The following is a 21,407-nucleotide window of genomic DNA, read 5'->3' as shown; positions in this document are numbered from 1 at the left end:
GTTTTTAAAAACGTCTATGTCTTTTTTTTTTTTTTTTGATCTGTTTTTTTGCATTAAGGGGTTAATCATCCATTTGCAAGTGGGTGCAATGCTCTGTTACTTTATTACATGTACTGTAAAAATTTTGTTTGTTTTACTGCCTTTTTTTCACTGTTTTTCAAATTTTGACAAAATTTGTTTCTCTTAAAGGCACAGTAACGTTTTATATATTTGCTTGTTAACTTGATTTAAAGTGTTTTCCAAGCTTACTAGTCTCATTATTAGTCTGTTCTAACATGTCTGACATAGAGGAAGCTCTGTGTTCATTATGTTTTAAAGCCATGGTGGAACCCCATCTTAGAATGTGTACCAGATGTACTGATTTCATGTTAAACAATAAAGATCATTTTTTGTCTTTAAAAACATTATCACCAGAGGATTCTGTCGTGGGGTAGTTATGCCGACTAACTCTCCCCACGTGTCAGACCTTTTGACTCCCGCTTTAGGGACTCACGCTCAAATGGCGCCAAGTACATCAAGGGCACCCATAGCGTTTCTTTTACCAGGGGATTCTGTCGAGGGGAAAGTTATGCCGACTAACTCTCCCCACGTGTCAGACCCTTCGACTCCCGCTTCAGGGACTCACGCTCAAATGGCGCCAAGTACATCAAGGGCGCCCATAGCGTTTATTTTACAAGACATGGCAAAGGTGGTGAATAATATTCTGGCAGCAGTATTAGTCAGACTACCTGAAATTAAAGGAAAGCAGTTAGCTCTGGGGGTAGATACAGAGCATACAGACGCTTTAAGAACCATGTATGATACTACCTCACAATATGCTTAGTCTGTGGGTGATTTTTTTTTGACTCAGGGAAGATGATTTAACCTGATTCTGATATTTCTACATTTAAAATGTATGCTTGAGAACCTCCACTTGTTGCTCAGGGAGGCTTTGGCTGCTCTGAATGAATGTGTACAATCGCAGGGCCAGAGAAATTGTGTAGACTGGATAAATAATATGCAGTGCCGGTGTGTACTGATGTTTTTCCAATACCTAAAGAGGTTTACTAAAAATTTTTTAATAAGGAATGGGATAGACCAGGTGTGCCGTTCTCTTCCCCTCCTATTTTTTAGAAGAATGTTTTCTAATAGTTACCACCACACGGGACTTCTGGTAGACAGTTCCTAAGGTGGAGAGAAGAGTTTCTACTCTAGCTAAGCGTACCACTACCTCTGACGAGGACAGTTGTGCTTTTTAGATCCAATGGATAAAAAATGTTTATTCAACAGGGTTTTATCCTGCAGCCCCTTGCATACATTGCTTCTGTCACTGCTGCTGCGGCGTTCTGGGTTGAGTCTCTTGATGAGGCTTTACAGTTAAGCGACTCCATTGGATGAATATATTTGACAAGCTTATGCTAGCCAATTCCTTTGTTTTTCTGATGCCTTGTTCATTTGACTAGACTAACGGCTAAGAATTCTGTTTTTTACTATACTGGCGCGAAGAGCGCTATGGCTTATATCATGGTCAGCTGTCGTGACTTTAATAAATAAGCTACTTAACTTCCCTTCAAGGGGCAGACCCTATTCGGGCCTGGTTTGAAGGAGATTATTGCTTATATCACTGGAGGAAAAGGTCATGCCCTTCCTCAGGATAGGTCTAAATCAAGGGCAAAAAAAAAAAAAAAAGTCTAATTTTCGTACCTTTTAAAAACTTCAGGGCAGGTGTGGCATCCTCTTCCTCTAAGGCAAAACAAGAGGGAATTTTTGCTCAGTCCAAGGCGGTCTGGAGACAATCGGACCTGGAACAAAGATAAGCAGGCCAAGGAGCCTGCTGCTGCCTCTAAGGCAGCATGAAGGAACGGACCCCTATCCGGTAACGGATCCTATAGGGGGCAGACTTTCATTCTTTGCCCAGGCGTGGCAAGAGATGCCCAGGATCCCTAAGCATTGGAATTTATATCCCAGAGATATCTTCTGGATTTCAAAGATTCCCCCCCCCAAAAAAGGGGAGATTTCGCCTTTCACAATTATCTGCAAACCAGATAAAGAAGGAGGCATTCTTACATTGTGTACGAGATCCATCCAGTTCCAAGAGAGGAACAGGGACAGAGTTTTTACTCAAATCTGTTTGTGGTTCCCAAGGAGAGGGAACCTTCAGACCTATTTTGGATCTAAAGATCTTAAACAAATTCCTCAGAATTCCGTCTTTTAAGATGGAAACTATTCGTACCATCTTAACTATGATCCAGGAGAGTCAATAGAGGACTACAATGGATTTGAAGGATGCTTATCCTCACATTGTGATGCATAAAGATCACCATCGTTTTTCAGGTTTGCCTTTCTAGACAGGCATTACCAGTTTGTAGCTCTTTCCTTTGGGATATCTACAGCCCCAAGAATCTTTATCGAGGTTCTGGGGTCGCTTTGGCGGTCCTTAGACCGCGGGGCATAGAAGTGGCCCCTTATTTAGACGACATCCTGATACAGGCGTCAAACATCCAAATTGCCCAGTCTCATACGGACGTAGTACTGGCATTTCTGAGATCACATGGGTGGAAAGTGAACAAGGAAAGAGTTCTCTATCCCCAATCTCAAGGGTTTCCCTCCTAGGGACTCTGATAGATTCTGTAGAAATGAAAATTTACCTGACGGAGTTCAGGTTGTCAAAGTTTCTAAATTTCTGCCATGTTTTTTCATCCCATCCGCGCCCTTCGGTGGCTCAGTACATGAATGAAATCGGCTTAATGGTAGCGGCAAGGGACATAGTACCGTTTGCACGTCTACATTTCAGACCGCTGCAACTATGCATGCTCAGTCAGAGGAACGGGGATTACACAGATTTGTCCCCCTGTTAAACCTGGACCAAGAGACCAGAGATTCTCTTCTCTGGTGACTATGTCGGGTCCATCTGTCCAAGGGTATGACCTTCCGCAGGTCAGATGGGACAATTGTTACAATAGATGCCAGCCTTTTAGGTTGGGATGCAGTCTGGAACTCCCTGAAGGCTCAGGGATAGTGGACTTAGGAGGAGACCCTCCTTCTAATAAATATTCTGGAACTGGGAGTGATATTCCATGCTCTTCAGACTTGGCCTCAGTTAGCAACTCTGAGGTACATCATACTCAGTCGGACAATATACACGACTGTGGCTTACATCAGCCATCAAGGGGGAACAGAATTTCCCTAGCGATGTTAGAAGTCTTACAATAATTCACTGGACAGAGACTCACTCTTGTCTATCAGCTATCCATATCCCAGGTGTTGAGAACTGGGAGGTGGATTTTCTAAGTCGTCAGACTTTTCTTCCGGGGGAGTGGGATTTCCTCCGGAGGTCAAGACCAAGCAGGAGAGGGCTTTGGTGTTTTTGACAGCGCCTGCGTAGCCACGCAGGACCTGGTATGCAGATCTGGTGGACATGTCATCCTTTCCATCACGGTCTCTGCTTCTGAGACAGGTCCCTCTACCTCAGGGTCCTTTCAACCATCTAAATAGAATCAATCTGAGATGGACTGCCTGGAGACTGAACGCTTGATGTTATCAAAGCATGGCTTCTCCGAGTCAGTCATTGATACCTTAATACAGACATGAAAGCCTGTCTCTAGGAAAATTGAACATAGATATGGTGTAAATATCTGATTTTTATGAATCCAAGGGTTACTCATGGAGTAAAGTCTGGATTCCCAGGATATTATCTTTTCTCCAAGATGTTTTTGAGAAAAGGGTTGTCAGCTAATTCCTTAAAAGGGGACAGATTTTTACTCTGTCTATTTTTTTTTGCACAAGCGTCTGGCAGGTATTCTAGACGTTCAGGCATTTGGTCAGGCTTTGGTTAGATCCAAGCCTGTGTTTAAAACTGTTGCTCCGCCATGGAGCTTAAACCTGATTCTTAAGGTTCTTCAAGAAGTTCCGTTTGAACCTTTTTTGTTCCATAGATATCAATCTTTATCTTGGAAAGTTCCTTTTGGGTAGCTAATTCCTCGACTCGTAGAGTCTCCAAGTTATCTGTGTTACAATGTGATTCTCCTTATCTGGTCCTTCGTACGGATAAGGTAGTCCTGCGTACCAACCTGGGTTTTTTCCTAAGGTGGTATCTAACAAGTACATCACTCAAGAGATAGTTGTTCCATGCTTGTATCCTAATCCTTCCTCAAAGAAGGAACGTCTATTACACAATATTGGACGTGGTTTGTGCTTTAAAGTTTTACTTACAAGCTACTACAGTTTTCATCAAACGTTCACCTTGTTTGTTGTCTATTCTGGACAGAGGAGAGGTCAAAAGACTTCAGCAGCCTCTCTGTCTTTTTGGTTAAAAAGCATAATTCATTTAGCTTATGAGACTGCTGGACAGCAGCCTCCTGAAGGGATTACAGATCATTCTACTAGAGCTGTGGTTTTCACTTGGGCCCTTTTTAAATGTGGCTTCTGTTGAACAGATTTACAAGACGGAGTCTTGGTCTGCGCTTCATACTTTTCAAATTTAACAAATTTGATACCTTGCTTCGTCGGAGGCTATTTTTGGGAGAAAGGGTTTTTTACAGGCAGTGGTAACTTCCGTTTAAGTACCTGCCTTGTCCCTCCCATCATCTGTGTACTTTAGCTTTGGTATTGGTATTCCATAAGTAATGGATGATCCGTGGACTGGATACACTTAACAAGAGAAAACATAATTTATGCTTACCTGATAAATTTATTTCTCTTGTAGTGTATCCAGTCCACGGCCCGCCCTGTCACTTTAAGGCAGGTAATTTTTTCATTTGAACTACAGTCACCACTGCACCCTCTGGTTTTTCCTTTCTCTGCATGTTTTCGGTCGAATGACTGAATATGGCAGTTAGGGGAGGAGCTATATAGCAGCTTTGCTGTGGGTTGACTCTTGCAGCTTCCTGTTGGGAAGGAGAATATATTCCATAAGTAATGGATGATCCGTGGACTGGATACACTACAAGAGAAATAAATTTATCAGGTAAGCATAAATTATGTTTTTATCAAAGCGGGGTTTCTCTGAGTCGGTCATAGATACCTTGATTCAGGCTCGAAAGCCTGTCACCAGGAAGATCTATCATAAGATATGGCGTAAATATCTTTTTTGGTGCGAATCCAAAGGCTACTCATGGAGTAAGATCAGGATTCCTAGGATTTTGTCTTTTCTCCAAGAAGGATTGGAGAAAGGATTGTCCGCTAGTTCCTTAAAAGGACAGATATCTGCTTTGTCTGTTCTGTTGCACAAGCGTCTGGCAGATGTCCCAGACGTTCGGGCTTTTTGTCAGGCTTTAGTTAGAATTAAACCCGTGTTTAAACCTGTTGCTCCGCCATGGAGTCTAACTTTAGTTCTTAAAGCTCTTCAGGGGGTTCCGTTTGAACCCATGCATTCCATAGATATTAAGCTTCTATCTTGGAAAGTTTTGTTTCTAGTTGCTATCTCTTCAGCTCGAAGAGTTTCTGAATTATCTGCTTTACAATGTGACTCGCCTTATCTGGTTTTCAATGCTGATAAGGTGGTTTTACGTACCAAACCTGGGTTCCTCCCTAAGGTTGTTACTAACAGGAATATCACTCAAGAAATTGTTGTTCCTTCTCTGTGTCCTAATCCTTCTTCTAAGAAGGAACTTCTGTTGCACAACTTGGACGTGGTTCGTGCTTTGACGAAAATCTTTGTTTGCCTGCAAATAAAACTTCAGACATCTTCTTTGTTTGTTGTCTATTCTGGAACACGTAGGGGTCAAAAGGCTACGGCTACCTCTCTTTCCTTTTGGCTGAAAAAGCATCATCCGTTTGGCTTATGAGACTGCTGGACAGCAGCCTCCTGAAAGAATTACAGCTCACTCTACTAGAGCGGTAGCTTCCACATGGGCTTTTAAAAATGATGCTTCTGTTGAACAGATTTGTAAGGCTGCGACTTGGTCTTCGCTTCATACCTTTTCCAAATTTTCCATATATGATACTTTTGCTTCTTCGGAGGCTATTTTTGGGAGAAAGGTTTTGCAAGCAGTGGTGCCTTACGTTTAGGTTCCTGTCTTGTCCCTCCCTTCATCCGTGTCCTAAAGCTTTGGTATTGGTATCCCACAAGTAAGAATGAAACAGTGGACTCGGTACATCTTGCAAAAGAAAACAAAATTTATGCTTACCTGATAAATTTCTTTCTTTTGCGATGTACCGAGTCCACGGCCCGCCCTGTCTTTTCAAGACAGATAGTATTTTTTGTTGAAAACTTCAGTCACCTCTGCACCTTATAGTTTCTCCTTTTTCTTCCTTGGCCTTCGGTCGAATGACTGGGGGGTGGAGTTAAGGAAGGAGCTATATAGACAGCTCTGCTGTGGGTGCTCTCTTTGCCACTTCCTGTTAGGAAGGATAATATCCCACAATTAAGGATGAAACCGTGGACTTGGTACATCGCAAAAGAAAGAAATTTATCAGGTAAACATAAATTTTGTTTCTTTCATGTAATTAGCAAGAGTCCATGAGCTGGTGACGTATGGGATATACATTCCTACCAGGAGGGGCAAAGTTTCCCAAACCTCAAAATGCCTATAAATACACCCCTCACCACACCCACAAATCAGTTTTACAAACTTTGCCTCCCATGGAGGTGGTGAAGTAAGTTTGTGCTAGATTCTACGTTGATATGCGCTTCGCAGCAGGCTGGAGCCCGGTTTTCCTCTCAGTGTGCAGTGAATGTCAGAGGGATGTGAAGAGAGTATTGCCTATTTGAATTCAATGATCTCCTTCTACGGGGTCTATTTCATAGGTTCTCTGTTATCGGTCGTAGAGATTCATCTCTTACCTCCCTTTTCAGATCGACGAGATACTCTTATATATACCATTACCTCTACTGATTCTCGTTTCAGTACTGGTTTGGCTTTCTACTACATGTAGACGAGTGTCCTGGGGTAAGTAAGTCTTATTTCTCTTGTTAAGTGTATCCAGTCCACAGATCATCCATTACTTATGGAATATATTCTCCTTCCCAACAGGAAGTTGCAAGAGTCCACCCACAGCAAAGCTGCTATATAGCTCCTCCCCTAACTGCCATATTCAGTCATTCTCTTGCAAGCCTCAACATAGATAGGAGGCCGTGAGAGTCTGTGGTGATTTATACTTAGTTTATTCTTCAATCAAAAGTTTGTTATTTTTAAATGGCACCGGAGTGTGCTGTTTATCTCAGGCAGTATTTGGAAGAAGAATCTGCCTGCGTTTTTCTATGATCTTAGCAGACGTAACTGAGATCCATTTGCTGTTCTCACACATTCTGAGGAGTGAGGTACTTCAGAGGGGGAATGGCGTGCAGGTTTTCCTGCAGATAAGGTATGTGCAGTAAAATATTTTTCTAGGAATGGAATTGACTAAGAAAATACTGCTGATACCGAAGTAATGTAAGTAAAGCCTTAAATGCAGCGATAGCGACTGGTATCAGGCTTATTAATAGAGATACATACTCTTATAAAAATGTGTTTTAAAACGTTTGCTGGCATGTTTAATCGTTTTTTAACGTACATTGGTGATAACACTGTAATGTTGGTATAGCCTTAAATGCAGTAAAAGCGACTGGTATCAGGCTTATTAATAGAGATACATACTCTTGTAAAAATGTGTTTTAAAACGTTTGCTGGCATGTTTAATCGTTTTTTAACATATGTTTGGTGATAAAACTTATTGGGGCCTAAGTTTTTTCCACATGGCTGGCTTAAATTTTCCATAGAAACAGTTAACTGAAGATTCCCACTGTTGTAATATGAGTGGGAGGGGCCTAATTTAGCGCTTTTTTGCGCAGTTAAAATTACAAAATGAATTATCCAGATTCCCTCAGCAGTCCCATGAATACTACAGGACATTTCTAAAGGGCTAAAAAGACTTCCAAAATCGTTTTTAGGGAAGGTAATCCACAGATCAGCTGTGGCAGTTTTGTTGTGTCTGTTTAAAAAAGTCTATGTCGTTTTTTTTATCTGTTTTTTGCATTAAGGGGTTAATCATCCATTTGCAAGTGGGTGCAATGCTCTGTTACCTTATTACATATACTGTAAAAATTTCGTTTGATTTACTGCCTTTTTTCACTGTTTTTCAAATTTTGACAAAATTTGTTTCTCTTAAAGGCACAGTAACGTTTTTTATATTTGCTTGTTAACCAGATTTAAAGTGTTTTCCAAGCTTACTAGTCTCATTATTAGTCTGTTCTAACATTTCTGACATAGAGGAAGCTCTGTGTTCATTATGTTTAAAAGCCATGGTGGAACCCCATCTTAGAATGTGTACCAGATGTACTGATTTCATGGTAAACAATAAAGATAATTTTTTGTCTTTAAAAACATTATCACCAGAGGATTCTGTCGTGGGGGTAGTTATGCCGACTAACTCTCCCCACGTGTCAGACCTTTTGACTCCCGCTTTAGGGACTCACGCTCAAATGGCGCCAAGTACATCAAGGGCACCCATAGCGTTTATTTTACCAGGGGATTCTGTTGAGGGGAAAGTTATGCCGATTAACTCTCCCCACGTGTCAGACCCTTCGACTCCCGCTTCAGGGACTCACGCTCAAATGGCGCCAAGTACATCAAGGGCGTCCATAGCGTTTATTTTACAAGACATGGCAAAGGTGGTGAATAATAATCTGGCAGCAGTATTAGTCAGACTACCTGAAATTAAAGGAAAGCAGATAGCTCTCGGGGTAGATACAGAGCATACAGACGCTTTAAGAACCATTTATGATACTACCTCACAATATGCTTAGTCTGTGGGTGATTTTTTTTTTTTTTTTTTGACTCAGGGAAGATGATTTAACCTGATTCTGATATTTCTACATTTAAAATGTATGCTTGAGAACCTCCACTTGTTGCTCAGGGAGGCTTTGGCTGCTCTGAATTAATGTGTACAATCGCAGGGCCAGAGAAATTGTGTAGACTGGATAAATAATATGCAGTGCCGGTGTGTACTGATGTTTTTCCAATACCTAAAGAGGTTAACTAAAACATTTTTTTAATAAGGTATGGGATAGACCAGGTGTGCCATTCTCTTCCCCTCCTATTTTTTAGAAGAATGTTTTCTAATAGTTACCACCACGGGACTTCTGGCAGACAGTTCCTAAGGTGGAAAGAAGAGTTTCTACTCTAGCTAAGCATACCACTACCTCTGTCGAGGACAGTTGTGCTTTTTAGATCCAATGGATAAAAAATGTTTATTCAACAGGGTTTTATCCTGCAGCCCCTTGCATACATTGCTTCTGTCACTGCTGCTGCGGCGTTCTGGGTTGAGTCTCTTGATGAGGCTTTACAGTTAGCGACTCCATTGGATGAATATATTTGACAAGCTTATGCTAGCCAATTCCTTTGTTTTCTGATGCCTTTGTTCATTTGACTAGACTAACGGCTAAGAATTCTGTTTTTTACTATACTGGCGCGCAGAGCGCTATGGCTTATATCATGGTCAGCTGTCGTGACTTTAATAAATAAGCTACTTAACTTCCCTTCAAGGGGCAGACCCTATTCGGGCCTGGTTTGAAGGAGATTATTGCTTATATCACTGGAGGAAAAGGTCATGCCCTTCCTCAGGATAGGAATCAAGGGCCAAAAATGGTCTAATTTTCGTGCCTTTTAAAACTTCAGGGCAGGTGTGGCATCCACTTCCTCTAAGGCAAAACAAGAGGGAATTTTTGCTCAGTCCAAGGCGGTCTGGAGACAATTGGACCTGGAACAAAGATAAGCAGGCCAAGGAGCCTGCTGCTGCCTCTAAGGCAGCATGAAGGAACGGACCCCTATCCGGTAACGGATCCTATAGGGGGCAGACTTTCATTCTTCGCCCGGGCGTGGGCAAGAGATGCCCAGGATCCCTAGGCATTGGAATTTATATCCCAGAGATATCTTCTGAATTTCAAAGATTCCCCCCCCAAAAAAGGGGAGATTTCGCCTTTCTCAATTATCTGCAAACCAGATAAAGAAGGAGGCATTCTTACATTGTGTACGAGATCCATCCAGTTCCAAGAGAGGAACAGGGATAGAGTTTTTACTCAAATCTGTTTGTGGTTCCCAAGGTGAGGGAACCTTCAGACCTATTTTGGATCTAAAGATCTTAAACAAATTCCTCAGAATTCCGTCATTTAAGATGGAAACTATTCGTACCATCTTAACTATGATCCAGGAGAGTCAATAGAGGACTACAATGGATTTGAAGGATGCTTATCCTCACATTGTGATGCATAAAGATCACCTTCGTTTTTCAGGTTTGCCTTTCTAGACAGGCATTACCAGTTTGTAGCTCTTTCCTTTGGGATATCTACAGCCCCAAGAATCTTTATGGAGGTTCTGGGGTCGCTTTGGCGGTCCTTAGGCCGCGGGGCATAGAAGTGGCCCCTTAGTTAGACGACATCCTGATACAGGCGTCAAACATCCAAATTGCCAAGTCTCATACGGACGTAGTACTGGCATTTCTGAGATCACATGGGTGGAAAGTGAACAAGGAAAGAGTCCTCTATCCCCAATCTCAAGGGTTTCCCTCCTAGGGACTCTGATAGATTCTGTAGAAATGAAAATTTACCTGACGGAGTCCAGGTTGTCAAAGTTTCTAAATTTCTGCCGTGTTTTTCATCCCATCCACGCCCTTCGGTGGCTCAGTACATGAATGAGATCGGCTTAATAGGTAGCGGCAAGGGACATAGTACCGTTTGCACGTCTACATTTCAGACCGCTGCAACTATGCATGCTCAGTCAGAGGAACGGGGATTACACAGATTTGTCCCCCTGTTGATCCTGGACCAAGAGACCAGAGATTCTCTTCCTCTGGTGACTATGTCGGGTCCATCTGTCCAAGGGTATGACCTTCCGCAGGTCAGATGGGACAATTGTTACAATGGATGCCAGCCTTTTAGGTTGGGATGCAGTCTGGAACTCCCTGAAGGCTCAGGGATAGTGGACTTAGGAGGAGACCCTCCTTCTAATAACTATTCTGGGAGTGATATTCCATGCTCTTCAGACTTGGCCTCAGTTAGCAACTCTGAGGTACATCATACTCAGTCGGACAATATACACGACTGTGGCTTACATCAGCCATCAAGGGGGAACAGAAGTTCCCTAGTGATGTTTGAAGTCTTACAATAATTCACTGGACAGAGACTCACTCTTGTCTATCAGCTATCCATATCCCAGGTGTTTAGAACTGGGAGGTGGATTTTCTAAGTCGTCAGACTTTTCTTCCGGGGGAGTGGGATTTCTTCCGGAGGTCAAGACCAAGCAGGAGAGGGCTTTGGTGTTTTTGACAGCGTCTGCGTAGCCACGCAGGACCTGGTATGCAGATCTGGTGGACATGTCATCCTTTCCATCACGGTCTCTGCTTCTGAGACAGGTCCCTCTACCTCAGGGTCCTTTCAACCATCTAAATAGAATCAATCTGAGATGGACTGCCTGGAGACTGAACGCTTGATGTTATCAAAGCATGGCTTCTCCGAGTCAGTCATTGATACCTTAAATACAGACATGAAAGCCTGTCTCTAGGAAAATTGAACATAGATATGGTGTAAATATCTGATTGTTATGAATCCAAGGGTTACTCATGGAGTAAAGCCTGGATTCCCAGGATATTATCTTTTCTCCAAGATGTTTTTGAGAAAAGGGTTGTCAGCTAATTCCTTAAAAGGGACAGATTTTTACTCTGTCTATTTTTTTGCACCAGCGTCTGGCAGGTATTCTAGACGTTCAGGCATTTGGTCAGGCTTTGGTTAGATCCAAGCCTGTGTTTAAAACTGTTACTCCACCATGGAGCTTAAACCTGGTTCTTAAGGCTCTTCAAGAAGTTCCGTTTGAACCTTTTTTGTTCCATAGATATCAATCTTTATCTTGGAAAGTTCCTTTTGGGTAGCTATTTCCTCGACTCGTAGAGTCTCCAAGTTATCTGTGTTACAATGTGATCTCCTTATCTGGTCCTTCGGACGGATAAGGTAGTCCTGCGTACCAACCTGGGTTTTTTCCTAAGGTGGTATCTAACAAGAACATCACTCAAGAGATAGTTGTTCCATGCTTGTATCCTAATCCTTCCTCAAAGAAGGAACGTCTATTACACAATATTGGACGTGGTTTGTGCTTTAAAGTTTTACTTACAATTTACTACAGTTTTCATCAAACGTTCACCTTGTTTGTTGTCTATTCTGGACAGAGGAGAGGTCAAAAGACTTCAGCAGCCTCTCTGTCTTTTTGTTAAAAAGCATAATTCATTTAGCTTATGAGACTGCTGGACAGCAGCCTCCTGAAGGGATTGCAGCTCATTTTACTAGAGCTGTGGTTTTCACTTGGGCCTTTTTTAAATGTGGCTTCTGTTGAACAAATTTACAAGACGGAGTCTTGGTCAGCGCTTCATGCTTTTTCAAATTTAACAAATTTGATACCTTGCTTCTTCGGAGGCTATTTTCGGGAGAAAGGTTTTTTTTACAGGCAGTGGTAACTTCCGTTTAAGTACCTGCCTTGTCCCTCCCATCATCCGTGTACTTTAGCTTTGGTATTGGTATTCCATAAGTAATGGATGATCCGTGGACTGGATACACTTAACAAGAGAAAACATAATTTATGCTTACCTGATAAATTTATTTCTCTTGTAGTGTATCCAGTCCACGGCCCGCCCTGTCACTTTAAGGCAGGTAATTTTTTCATTTGAACTACAGTCACCACTGCACCCTATGGTTTTTCCTTTCTCTGCATGTTTTCGGTCGAATGACTGAATATGGCAGTTAAGGGAGGAGCTATATAGCAGCTTTGCTGTGGGTGGACTCTTGCAACTTCCTGTTGGGAAGGAGAATATATTCCATAAGTAATGGATGATCCGTGGACTGGATACACTACAAGAGAAATAAATTTATCAGGTAAGCATAAATTATGTTTTTGTGACACTCTAAGCTATGGTTGGGCACTTTTTTATAAAGTTCTAAATATATGTGTTTAAACATTTATTTGCCTTGATTCAGGATGTTCAACGTTCCTTATTTCAGACAGTCAGTTTCATATTTGGGATAATGCATATGAATAAACCAATTTTTTCTTACCTTAAAATTTGACTTTTTTCCTGTGGGCTGTTAGGCTCGCGGGGGCTGAAAATGCTTCATTTTATTGCGTCATTCTTGGCGCAGACTTTTTTGGCGCAAAAATTTTCGGTGTCATTTCCGGCGTCATACTTGTCGGCGGAAGTTGCGTCATTTTTTTGACGTTTTTGTGCCAAAAGTGTCGGCGTTACCGGATGTGGCGTCATTTTTGGCGCCAAATAATGTGGGCGTCTTTTTTGCCGCTAAAAAATATGGGCGTCATTATTGTCTCCACATTATTTAAGTCTCATTGTTTATTTGCTTCTGGTTGCTAGAAGCTTGTTCATTGGCATTTTTTCCCATTCCTGAAACTGTCATATAAGGAATTTGATAATTTTGCTTTATATGTTGTTTTTTCTATTACATATTGCAAGATGTCTCAGATTGACCTTGAATCAGAAGCTACTTCTGGAAAATCGCTGCCTGATGCTGGATCTACCAAAGTTAAGTGCATTTGTTGTAAACTTGTGGTAACTGTTTCTCCAGCTGTTGTTTGTGATGAATGTCATGACAAACTTTCTAATGCAGATAATATTTCCTTTAGTAATGTTCCATTACCTGTTGCTGTTCCATCAACATCTAATATTCAGGGTGTTCCTGTTAACATAAGAGATTTTGTTTCTAAATCTATTAAGAAGGCTATGTCTGTTATTCCTCCTTCCAGTAAACGTAAAAGGTCTTTTAAAACTTCTCATGTTTCAGATGACTTTTTAAACGAACATCATCATTCTGATTCTGTTTCTGATACTGATTTTTCTGGTTCAGAGGGTTCTGTTTCAGAGATTGATACTGATAAATCTTCTTATTTATTTAAAATGGAATTTATTCGTTCTTTACTTTAAGAAGTCTTAATTGCATTAGAAATAGAGGAGTCTGGTCCGCTTGATACTAAATCTAAACGTTTGAATACGGTTTTTAAACCCCCTGTAGTTATTCCGGAGGTTTTTCCCATCCCTGATGCTATTTCTGAAGTAATCTCCAGGGAATGGAATAATTTGGGTAATTCATTTACTCCTTCTAAACGGTTTAAGCAATTATATCCTGTGCCATCTGACAGATTAGAGTTTTGGGACAAAATCCCTAAGGTTGATGGGGCTATCTCTACTCTTGCTAAACGTACTACTATTCCTACGGCAGATAGTACTTCCTTTAAGGATCCTTTAGATAGGAAAATTGAATCCTTTCTAAGAAAAGCTTACTTATGTTCAGGTAATCTTCTTAGACCTGCTATATCTTTGGCGGATGTTGCTGCAGCTTCAACTTTCTGGTTAGAAGCTTTAGAACAACAAGTAACAGATCATAATACTCATAGCATTGTTAATCTTCTTCAACATGCTAATAACTTTATTTGTAATGCCATCTTTGATATCATTAGAGTTGATGTCAGGTATATGTCTTTAGCTATTTTAGCTAGAAGAGCTTTATGGCTTAAAACTTGGAATGCTGATATGTCTTCTAAGTCAACTTTGCTTTCCCTTTCTTTCCAGGGTAATAAATTGTTTGGTTCACAGTTGGATTCTATTATTTCAACTGGGGGGAAAGGAACTTTTTTACCACAGGATAAAAAATCTAAAGGTAAATTTAGGTCCGCTAATCGTTTTCGTTCCTTTCGTCATAATAAGGAACGAAAGCCTGATCCTTCCCCTACAGGAACAGTATCAGTTTGGAAACCATCTCCAGTGGAATAAATCCAAGCCCTTTAGAAAGCCAAAGCCAGCTCCCAAGTCCACATGAAGGTGCGGCCCTCATTCCAGCCCAGCTGGTAGGGGGCAGATTACGTTTTTTCAAAGAAATTTGGATCAATTCAATTCACAATCTTTGGATTCAGAACATTGTTTCTCAAGGGTACAGAATAGGCTTCAAGATAAGGCCTCCTGCAAGAAGATTTTTTCTTTCCCGTGTCCCAATAAATCCAGTGAAGGCTCAAGCATTTCTGAAATGTGTTTCAGATCTAGAGTTGGCTGGAGTAATTGTGCCAGTTCCAGTTCTGTAACAGGGGCTGGGGTTTTACTCAAATCTCTTCATTGTACCAAAGAAGGAGAATTCCTTCAGACCAGTTCTGGATTTAAAAATATTGAATCGTTATGTAAGGATACCAACATTCAAAATGGTAACTATAAGGACTATTCTGCCTCTTGTTCAGCAAGGGCATTATATGTCCACAATAGATTTACAAGATGCATATCTGCATATTCCGATTCATCCAGATCACTATCAGTTTCTGAGATTCTCTTTCCTAGACAAGCATTACCAGTTTGTGGCTCTGCCGTTTGGCCTAGCAACAGCTCCAAGGATTTTTACAAAGGTTCTTGGTGCCCTTCTATCTGTAATCAGAGAACAGGGTATTGTGGTATTTCCTTATTTGGACGATATCTTGGTACTTGCTCAGTCTTCACTTTTAGCAGAATCTCATACGAATCAACTTGTATCGTTTCTTCGAGAACATGGTTGGAGGATCAATTTACCAAAGAGTTCATTAATTCCTCAGACAAGGGTAACCTTTTTAGGTTTCCAGATAGATTCAGTGTCCATGACTCTGTCGCTGACGGACAAAAGACGTCTGAAATTGATTTCAGCTTGTCGAAACCTTCAGTCTCAATCATTCCCTTCGGTAGCCTTATGCATGGAAATTCTAGGTTTTATGACTGCTGCATCGGACGCGATCCCCTTTGCTCGTTTTCACATGCGACCTCTTCAGCTCTGTATGCTGAACCAGTGGTGCAGGGATTATACAAAGATATCGCAATTAATATCTTTAAAACCGATTGGATGACACTCTCTGACGTGGTGGACAGACCACCATCGTTTAGTTCAGGGGGCTTCTTTTGTTCTTCCGACCTGGACTGTGAACTCAACAGATGCAAGTCTGACAGGTTGGGGAGCTGTATGGGGGTCTCTGACAGCACAAGGGGTTTGGGAATCTCAGGAGGCGAGATTACCAATCAACATTTTGGAACTCCGTGCGATTTTCAGAGCTCTTCAGTCGTGGCCTCTTCTAAAGAGAGAGTCATTCATTTGTTTTCAGACGGACAATGTCACAACCGTGGCATGTCAATCATCAAGGAGGGACTCACAGTCCTCTGGCTATGAAAGAAGTATCTCGAATACTTGTTTGGGCGGAATCCAGCTCCTGTCTAATTTCTGCGGTTCATATCCCAGGTATAGACAATTGGGAAGCGGATTATCTCAGTCGCCAGACGTTACATCCCGGCGAGTGGTCTCTTCACCCAGAGGTATTTCTTCAGATTGTTCAAATGTGGGGACTTCCAGAAATAGATCTGATGGCTTCTCATATAAACAAGAAGCTTCCCAGGTATCTGTCCAGATCCAGGGATCCTCAGGCGGAAGCAGTGGATGCATTGTCACTTCCTTGGAAGTATCATCCTGCCTATATCTTTCCGCCTCTAGTTCTTCTTCCAAAAGTGATTTCCAAGATTCTAAAGGAGCGTTCGTCTGTTCTACTGGTGGCTCCAGCATGGCCTCACAGGTTTTGGTATGCGGATCTTGTCCGGATGGCTGCTGGCCAACCGTGGACTCTTCCGTTAAGACCAGACCTTCTATCGCAAGGTCCTTTTTTCCATCAGGATCTCAAATCCTTAAAATTGAAGGTATGGAGATTGAACGCTTGATTCTCAGTCATAGAGGTTTCTCTGACTCCGTAATTAATACTATGTTACAGGCTCGTAAATCTGTATCTAGGAAGATATATTATCGAGTCTGGAAGACTTACATTTCTTGGTGTTCTTCTCATCATTTTTCCTGGCATTCTTTTAGAATTCCTAGAATTTTACAGTTTCTTCAGGATGGTTTGGATAAAGGTTTGTCTGCAAGTTCCTTGAAAGGACAAATCTCTGCTCTTTCTGTTCTTTTTCACAGAAAGATTGCTAATCTTCCTGATATTCATTGTTTTGTACAGGCTTTGGTTCGTATAAAACCTGTCATTAAGTCAATCTCTCCTCCTTGGAGTTTGAATTTGGTTCTGGGGGCTCTTCAAGCTCCTCCGTTTGAACCTATGCATTCGCTGGATATTAAATTACTTTCTTGGAAAGTTTTGTTTCTTTTGGCCATCTCTTCTGCTAGAAGAGTTTCTGAATTATCTGCTCTTTCTTGTGAGTCTACTTTTCTGATTTTTCATCAGGATAAGGCGGTTTTGCGAACTTCATTTAAATTTTTACCTAAGGTTTTGAATTCTAACAACATTAGTAGAGAAATTGTAGTTCCTTCATTGTGTCCTAATCCTAAGAACTCTAAGGAAAGATCGTTGCATTCTTTGGATGTAGTTAGAGCTTTGAAATATTATGTTGAAGCTACTAAAGATTTCCGAAAGACTTCTAGTCTGTTTGTTATCTTTTCTGGTTCTAGGAAAGGTCAGAAGGCTTCTGCCATTTCTTTGGCATCGTGGTTAAAGTCTTTGATTCATCATGCTTATGTTGAGTCGGGTAGAACTCCGCCTCAAAGGATTACAGCTCATTCGACTAGGTCAGTCTCTACTTCCTGGGCATTTAGGAATGAAGCTTCGGTTGATAAGATTTGCAAAGCAGCAACTTGGTCTTCTTTGCATACTTTTACTAAATTCTACCATTTTGATGTGTTTTCTTCTTCAGAAGCAGTCTTTGGTAGAAAAGTACTTCAGGCAGCTGTTTCAGTTTGATTCTTCTGCTTATAATTTCAGTTTTTTTCATTATAAGATTAAGACTTTGTTTTGGGTGTGGATTATTTTTCAGCGGAACTGGCTGTCTTTATTTTATCCCTCCCTCTCTAGTGACTCTTGCGTGGAAGATCCACATCTTGGGTATTCATTATCCCATACGTCACTAGCTCATGGACTCTTGCTAATTACATGAAAGAAAACATAATTTATGTAAGAACTTACCTGATAAATTCATTTCTTTCATATTAGCAAGAGTCCATGAGGCCCACCCTTTTTTGTGGTGGGTATGATTTTTTTGTATAAAGCACAATTATTCCAATTCCTTATTTTTTATGCTTTCGCACTTTTTTCTTATCACCCCACTTCTTGGCTATTCGTTAAACTGATTTGTGGGTGTGGTGAGGGGTGTATTTATAGGCATTTTGAGGTTTGGGAAACTTTGCCCCTCCTGGTAGGAATGTATATCCCATACGTCACTAGCTCATGGACTCTTGCTAATATGAAAGAAATGAATTTATCAGGTAAGTTCTTACATAAATTATGTTTTTTCATGGTATTCTGTGTTGAAGAGATACCTAGGTAGGCATCTGTAGCACTATGTGGTAGGAAATAGTGCTGCCATCTAGTGCTCTTACAAATGGATAGCATTCTTGCAAAACTGCTGCCATATAGTGCTCCTAAAATGTGTCGGTTACTAAGCATATGTCCCTGCTTTTCAACAACACATACTAAAAAACAAAGAAACATTTGTAATAGAAGTAAAATAGAAAGTTGTTTAGAACTGCATGCTCTATCTGAACCATGAAAGAAAAAATGTGGGTTTCATATCCCGTTAAGTCTGCAGGCTTCTAGCTATTCATGGTCATAAAGTTAGTATAAAATGCATTTATTTGCAGTTGTTATCAGCTAAAGCCAATTAGGGACAGCTTTCTACCAAAGTTAGCTTAGAAAAGTCATTAGGGTGTATTTCAAGTTCTGAGTATTCAAAATTGCGCTATAACCTAGGGTAAAAATGTGTTGCAGCCCTTGTTTAAGACCTAGGCAAGGAATTTTACTCTCCTTGATTAGCGGTGCTGGCCTCCCCAGGGATTCAGTAAGTAGACTCTCAGCCTCTTCCTCCAGAACCCACAATAGTGCACTTTTTTAAACACCAAAATGCTTACTAGATGTACATATTCACATACCAGAGTGAAATCTTAAATGCTTTTTTTATTGACTTTTTTTTTATTTTTTATTTTTGCATCAAAAGCCCTTTCACTTGTGCACTCTGGAACTCTCGCTCTGTTTGCAACAAGCTCACTTCTATACATGACCTCTTCATCTCCCGCTCCCTCAACCTTCTGTCCCTAACAGAAACCTGGCTCTCTCCCCTAGACACAGCATCCACTGCTGTTCTGTCACATGGGGGTCTCCACTTTAGCCACACTCCTAGGTCTGGTAATAGACAAGGAGGTGGTGTAGGTATTTTACTTTCCTCTCGTTGCACCTTTCAACAAATACATCCCATCTCTTCCCTCACTTTTCCCTCATTCGAAACCCACATGATTTGCTTATTCTCCCCTCTCTCTGTATGTGTTGCAGTCATATACTGACCCCCTGGCTCCTCAACTCAATTTCTAGATCACATGGCTGCCTGGCTACCTTATTTCCTTTCCTCAGACACCCCTGCCCTCATTCTTGGCGACTTCAACATCCCCCTTAACAATCCCACTGCCTCATCTGCTAAACAACTTCTGTAACTCACTTCCTCTTTCAGTCTGTCACAATAGACTGATTCTCCCACTCACAAAGACGGTCACTCTCTTGACCTGATCTTTAGCTATCGATGCACTCTCTCAAACTTCTCAAACTCCCCTTTTCCTCTTTCTGACCACCATCTCCTTACTTGCAACATATCATCCCTTCCAACAACTCTCCCTCCTTCTACTCCTCACACCAAACTTCACAGAAGCATTATGTCTTTAGATCAGCAACAACTTGCTAATTCCCTTAAACCGCTCCTCTCATCCTTCTCCTCCTTTTCCTGCCCTGAACAATCTATCTGCCACTATAATTCCACCCTTATATCTGTCCTTGACAATCTCGCCCCTCTTACCATTGCTCGGAAATCACACACTCATCCTCAGCCCTGGCATACTCCTCTGACACGGTACCTACGCAGATGTTCCCGTACTGCTGAACGGCACTGGAGAAAATCACGGAGTTCAGCTGATTTTCTTCATTACAAATTCATCTTGAACTCCTACTATTCTGCCCTTAATCTCCACAAGCAACACTACTTCTCTACTCTTATCTCTAATCTTTCTTCAAACCCAAAACGTCTGTTCTCCACTTTCAATACTCTCCTCCACCCTCCCCCACTTCCTAATACAACTTCTCTGTCAGCTCAAGACTTTGCCAGTCACTTCATTAACAAAATTGACTCCATCAGAAATTAAATCAGCTCTCAGCATGATTCCATTTTCTCCCCCCCTCAAATACTCTCACTCAACCACAACCCTCATAACCTGAAACTTAGTTCATTCTCCCCTGTTACTGAAGAAGTAGTTTCGGCACTTATACTGTGCTCTCACCTCACTACCTGTCCCCTTGACCCTATCCCCTCACAGCTACTCCCCTCCCTCTCTGCTACCCTTACCCCTATACTAACACACATTTTCAACCTCTCCCTCAGCACTGGTACATTTCCCTCATCGATGAAACATGCACTGGTCACACCTATCCTCAAAAAACCTTCCCTTGATCCTACCTCCCCATCAACTACCGCCCTATTTCCCTCCTTCCTCTTGCCTCAAAGCTTCTCGAAAAACTAGTATATGCACGCCTATCCCATTTCCTTACGTTAAACTCCCTTCTTGACCCGCTGCAATCTGGATTTCGTCGCTATCATTCCGCAGAGACCGATATTGTTAAGGTCACCAACGACCTACTTACAGCAAAATCAAAAGGCCACTTCTCTCTGCTTATCCTCCTTGATCTGTCCGCAGCCTTTGACACTGTCGACCATCCTCTTTTGCTCTAAACCCTCCAATCCTTCGGCATCTGTGACACAGCCCTTTCGTGGCTCTCTTCCTACCTGTCAAACCGTACCTTTAGTGTAGCCTTCTCTGCGGCCTCCTCTGCGCCGTCACCACTTTCTGTCAGAGTACCACAAGGCTCTGTCCTCGGTCCCCTTCTCTTCTCAATCTATACGTCATCACTAGGTTCCCTAATTAAGTCCCACGGTTTCCAATATCATTTGTATGCCGATGACACCCAAATCTACTTCTCTGCACCAGACTTATCTCCTTCCTTGCTAACCCGTGTCACTAACTGTCTTTCTCACATCTCTTCCTGGATGTCCTCTCACTACCTCAAGCTAAATCTCTCCAAAACTGAGCTCCTCATTTTCCCCCCTTCTTCCAAAATCTCCACCCCCAATATCTCTATAACTGTCGACAACTCCATCATTACCCCTACCCCGCATGCCCGATGTCTTGGGGTCACATTTCACTTGGATCTTTCCTTCACTCCTCACATTCAGTCTTTGGCTAAAGCCTGCCGCTTCCACCTTAAAAACATCTCCAAGATTAGACACTTCCTTACACAAGACACAACTAAGATTTTAATCCACTCTCTCATTCTTTCCCGCCTTGATTACTGCAACTCTGTCCTCTCTGGTCTCCCCACCTGCCGCCTAGCTCCTTTACAATCCATAATGAATGCCTCTGCCAGACTCATCTTCCT

At 41.7% G+C, this 21,407-nt stretch overlaps 1 protein-coding gene across 2 annotated transcripts in view; it reads left to right on the top strand.

The window, feature by feature from the left end:
• The window catches only part of RPGR (retinitis pigmentosa GTPase regulator), a 295,048-nt gene that overhangs the window by 117,967 nt on the left and 155,674 nt on the right, over positions 1 to 21,407 (top strand). The gene's annotated exons all lie outside the window — the stretch shown is intronic.

This window comes from Bombina bombina, chromosome 3, assembly GCF_027579735.1.
Source record: "Bombina bombina isolate aBomBom1 chromosome 3, aBomBom1.pri, whole genome shotgun sequence".
NCBI classification, from domain to species: domain Eukaryota; kingdom Metazoa; phylum Chordata; class Amphibia; order Anura; family Bombinatoridae; genus Bombina; species Bombina bombina.
The sequence above is the reverse complement of the archived record's forward strand: the minus strand, read 5'-3'. Positions and strand labels throughout refer to the sequence as shown.